Genomic DNA, 6,025 nt, shown 5'->3' on the forward strand with positions numbered 1-6,025 from the left:
AGCTAAACGACTACCGCCCCGTAGCACTCACTTCCGTCATCATGAAGTGCTTTGAGAGACTAGTCAAGGACCATATCACCTCCACCCTACCGGACACCCTAGACCCACTCCAATTTGCTTACCGACCCAATAGGTCCACAGACGACGCAATCGCAACCACACTGCACACTGCCCTAACCCATCTGGACAAGAGGAATACCCATGTGAGAATGCTGTTCATCGATTACAGCTCAGCATTTAACACCATAGTACCCTCCAAACTCGTCATCAAGCTCGAGACCCTGGGTCTCGACCCCGCCCTGTGCAACTGGGTCCTGGACTTCCTGACGGGCCGCCCCCAGGTGGTGAGGGTAGGTAACAACATCTCCACCCCGCTGATCCTCAACACTGGGGCCCCACAAGGGTGCGTTCTGAGCCCTCTCCTGTACTCCCTGTTCACCCACGACTGCGTGGCCATGCACGCCTCCAACTCAATCATCAAGTTTGCGGATGACACTACAGTGGTAGGCTTGATCACCAACAACGACGAGACGGCCTACAGGGAGGAGGTGAGGGCCCTCGGAGTGTGGTGTCAGGAAAATAACCTCATACTCAACGTCAACAAAACAAAGGAGATGATTGTGGACTTCAGGAAACAGCAGAGGGAGCACCCCCCTATCCACATCGACGGGTCAGTAGTGGAGAAGGTGGAAAGTTTTAAGTTCCTCGGTGTACACATCACGGACAAACTGAACTGGTCCACCCACACAGACAGCGTTGTGAAGAAGGCGCAGCAGCGCCTCTTCAACCTCAGGAGGCTGAAGAAATTCGGCTTGTCACCAAAAGCACTCACAAACTTCTACAGATGCACAATCGAGAGCATCCTGTCGGGCTGTATCACCGCCTGGTACGGCAACTGCTCCGCCCACAACCGTAAGGCTCTCCAGAGGGTAGTGAGGTCTGCAGAACGCATCACCAGGGGCAAACTACCTGCCCTCCAGGACACCTACACCACCCGATGTCACAGGAAGGCCATAAAGATCATCAAGGACAACAACCACCCAAGCCACTGCCTGTTCACCCCGCTATCATCCAGAAGGCGAGGTCAGTACAGGTGCATCAAAGCAGGGACCGAGAGACTGAAAAACAGCTTCTATCTCAAGGCCATCAGACTGTTAAACAGCCACCACTAACATTTAGCGGCCGCTGCCAACATACTGACTCAACTCCAGCCACTTTAAAAATGGGAATTGATGGAAATTATGTAAAAATGTACCACTAGCCACTTTAAGCAATGCCACTTAATACAATGTTTACATACCCTACATTACCCATCTCATATGTATATATACTGTACTCTATATCATCTACTGCATCTTGCCATCTTTATGCAATACATGTACCACTAGCCACTTTAAACTATGCCACTTTATGTTTACATACCCTACAGTACTCATCTCATATGTATATACCGTACTCTATACCATCTACTGCATCTGCCATGCCGTTCTGTACCACCACTCATCCATATATCTTTATGTACATATTCTTTATCCCTTACACTTGTGTGTGTGTGTAAGGTAGTAGTGTGGAATTGTTAGGTTAGATTACTGTTGGTTATTACTGCATTGTCGGAACTAGAAGCACAAGCATTTCGCTACACTCGCATTAACATCTGCTAACCATGTGTATGTGACTAATAAAATTTGATTTGATTTGATTTGATTTAGATCCGGTGGCACAGAAAAGCGCTTCCCGTGTCCGTTCTGTGGGAAAGCCTTCCGTTTCCCCAAACAGGTGGAGATCCACCAAAGGATGCACACGGGGGAGAAACCATTCGGCTGCGACATGTGTCAGGACAGCTTTTCACACTTGTCCAGCCTGAAGAGGCACCAGAGGGTCCACACAGGGGAGAAACCATTCGGCTGCGACATGTCAGGCCAGTTTTTCACACTCGTCCAACCTGAAGAGACACCAGAGAGTCCACAGAGGGGAGGGATCCTACAGCTTACCCAGTGTGAGAAGAGGTTCTCTCACCAGCACCAGCTGAAGATGCACAGGAGTAAGGCCATTCGCCTGTACACACTGCGGAAAGAGGTTCTCAGAGAGGAGGTACTTCAGGATACAAGCAGAAAATGCACATGGCGCAAGTATAGCCCTCAACTCTGGAACTCAATGCCAGTTCCACAGCGTTTTTTTCATTGTTCTCCTCTAAATCAGGCACTGATTTAGACCTGGGACACCAGGTGGATGTAGGGCTGTTAGTTACAGTGACCGCCATAGCGGCGGTCACGTCTTATGACAGCAGTCAAATTCCACGTGACCATTTAGTCACGGTAATTAAGCTTCTCCAAGCTCTGATGGTGCTGATGATCATTAGTAGTCTACCAAACTTGCTAACTGCCTGGTGCTCAGCATTCTGTTGTCCCTCTTATCACTCTAACATCAATGAAAATGTAATCCAACACTTCATGAGAGCCTGTTGCGCAACATTTCTATAGACTATGCAATTGCATGAGAAAACGGAGTGATGGCCTCGATTTAAAAAGAGGATCCCATGAGATTTCTATAGGCTAGGCCTACTATATTTATTTCTCAACTTTCCTAATATTAAGCACATTGCTTCTCTTTTCCACAGGAGTATAGCCTATCTGGCTGGCATGAACCACTGGAAAAGCATCCACCATTAGCTATTTAAGTGTAGTTTTTCCCCACTGCCCCTGTTTCGAGACAGGTCCATTCTAAATCAAAACTAATTTCACACATATATTATTTAGTATATGTAAAGACAAGATTAAATCAAGAATAGTCTGATGGGTGACAATATTAGCGTTTCATTTGTAAATGATGCCCAGCGTGTGGAGTAAAGCAAGAAACAGTGCATGCCTTTTTCAAATCATAGTCACACACCTCGTGTAGCCTAGCCCATATGTTTTGATAAGGTTTTTATCACAACTAAAGTAGCCAAATAACTTCTTAAAATGAAGCACATTAATCCGTGTTACAACGGGTGTAGAGCCTGCGTTTCAAGATTCTAAAATGCACCTTTATAGTAAAAGGATTCCATTCCAAGGTAGATTTGCTTTTAGCCAAATCCTTTTAGAGCAAGCCAAATAATTTCATGATTTGAAAAGTTATCCTAGATCAGGATTCATTGTTTGAATGGTAAGATGCCAATCTTTTGAAGGAGTTTGCTTTGAGAATGGTGTTTTCCCGCTAATGGAACATTCACGCTTACAGCATACGGCTGTGTGTGCATTGCTGCGCTTATAATGTGAAGAAATAGCCTAATAGTTAACATTTTTAAGCTAAACGTTCTGATCTTTTTCGTCAGCCTCATTGCTTTAAAAAGGTTTTGATGCTAGTGGTTTTATTAATTTGGGATCTATCGCATCCCATAACTGTCCCAGGCTATTTATTTCTCGCACAGAATAGGTAAACTTTTGTACTATGGGGGCTAGTGCTTTTGCTGTTTGTTAGGCCTACTCATCTTGTTGGCTGAAAGTAAATGTGGACAGTTCTTCCAATATCTTCAATATGCGCCTCGGAATTGGATAGGGACACGCGCAGTTGCGTCCGTCTTCACTTGTAGCCTGTGAGAAAGAGCCGATCACGTGACGGAAAGCCATGTGAGTGAGGTGCTTCAGAGCACCCAGCCAGAAGGAAATTATAATTATTATATTCAGCCCAAGGGCACAACAGCCATGGATTTTTTTAGGGGGCATTACGGCCACACAAAGGGGATGCAGCCGGGAAATTCTAGGCATTATCAAGTGCTTGTCAAGTTGTAAATGAGAGACTGATGACGTGTGTATCACCTGCACAAAAAAAGAAAGCAGAGCTCATGCCTTTAATGCACATTTTTTCAAATCGTCATTAGTAACATCATGCAGCCTTACAATGTATTAAAAATCCTAAGATATAGCTAAAAGTTTCACAACAACATTTACATAACTCTAAATGAAGCATATAAGAGTACCTGTTTCTTCGTTGACCGCTCTGTAAAAATGCTTCACTAATGAAGTGACACCTATGTCCCTTAGGTTCATTCTGGTGTTTTATATTGAGAATGCCTTAATTAACGTGACAAAGTAGTGAAGATGTGTTTAATGTTGAACATTTTCCAAAGTATTCTAAAGTTAATTTTATCCAAGCGAGGGTACCAATTGTACAGAAAAGGTAGGGTTAAAATAGTGAGTTATTCCACTTACAGTTTAGCAGGCACTCTTATTCAGAGTGACTTAGTGCATTCATCTTAAAGGCCCAATGTATCTGTTTTTATCTCTATCAAATAATTTCTGGGTAACAATCAAGTACCTTACTGTGTAGGCTCGGGCGGTATACCGTATACTGAGGCATTTGGAAAAAGGCACGGGAAGTTTTTTCAATACCATTAACTATTTATTTTATACATTTGAATATACTTGTCACTTATTGTTTTGTGCAATAAAAGTATTGTACTTCAAAGTTGAGTGTATGACCATTTTGATGAAGTGAAATACAAAATTGACTGACTGACTTGGTTATTTTTGTATCATTGCAGGGACTGAGTTTCCCGTATCTCCATCTAACCAATATTATGCTTAATTCTTGAAACCAATTTTTTTTTAAATAATAAACTACAATGACTCTGTATTGTTGGGTACTTGAATCATAGTGTTAGAGATGGGATAGACTGTGGTAAACATTTTAGAATATGTCATGTTAATTATATACAGTGCCTTCGGAAAGTATTCAGACCCATTGACCTTTGTTACATTACAGCCTTATTCTAAAATTGATTAAAATATTTTTTCTCCTTAATCTACACGCACTACCCCATAATTGCGACACAAAAACAGGTTTTTAGATATTTTTGCTGATTTTATAAGTATTCTGACCCTTTACTCAGTACCTAGTTGAGGCACCTTTGGCCGCGATTACAGCCTCGAGTCTTCTTGGGTATGACGCTACAAGCTTGCCACACCTATAACTTCCATTACTCTCACAGTGAGGATTGGTGATCACCAAGGGGGAGACTTGAGAAGACAAACGTCATAAAACAAATCTTGTTTCTCACAAGTGTAGCAGGTTGTGAACTCTGCAAACAATGTTTCCACTCCGAGAATGAGAACGTAAATGACTAAATCAGTGGCGACCCATCATTCAGCCCCACATTTCTCGTAGATGTTCTGGGAAAATATGTTTTGAACGGTCATCCAACTCGGAATTGTAAATTCTGTAACTCGGGCCTCTCTAGAGCTACGACCTGAAGATCACTGACATGATTCAACCTTCATTTTGTTGAGTTCCCAATTGTATTGAAAGCACCACAAATCCAGAGAATGCCAGACTTTGATGACAAGTGAGCATTGCACAAGGTAGGTCCAAAAATGTGTTGTGTAGTAAGCTGTTAGTAGCCTATGTGCCTCACCCTAATAATTTGGTCTATTTTCACCTCTTAATTTCGTCTACTGTTCTGACTTGGTGGTGCACATGTAGCCTATAACCTGTTTTTGAGAAATGTAATCGAATATTGTAATAGCTTTCATTGTCTGCCCTTTATTTATCCTACGGTTCTGACTAGGTGTACCGGGAGAATATTGTAAGAACGGCCCACCCAGGTTCTGAATTCTGTCTCTGTACATTTCAAAAGTGCTGAACAAATAGTTATTAACTACGTCCATCCTAGCTCGCTCATTAATACGGATTGCCTCATACGCTTGTCGTCCCCTTGTGCCATAGTTTGTACATCTCAATTGTCAGTAGAAACCACATTTGTTAAAGCAAGTCAGCTATGTTTTTCTAAAAGGCAGTAAATGAGGCTGAATGAACTGTTTCGCTGCCAGACAAGGCTCCACTGATAGCCAGGTGTAGCAGTAGTAAGGTGTTCGGGACTGCTTTATGTAGGCCCTAACAGTTTGTGGGCACCGTTATAGTGCAATTAATGTATTGTGGCTTTGCTGGCATGCATCCCAGATAAAAATGTTTTTGCCCCACCAAGATTTACATGCTAAAATTGGCACTGACTGTAATTAATACATGCATTAACAGAAATGAATAACCA

This window comes from Salvelinus alpinus, chromosome 39 (genome assembly GCF_045679555.1).
Source record: "Salvelinus alpinus chromosome 39, SLU_Salpinus.1, whole genome shotgun sequence".
NCBI classification, from domain to species: Eukaryota; Metazoa; Chordata; class Actinopteri; order Salmoniformes; family Salmonidae; genus Salvelinus; species Salvelinus alpinus.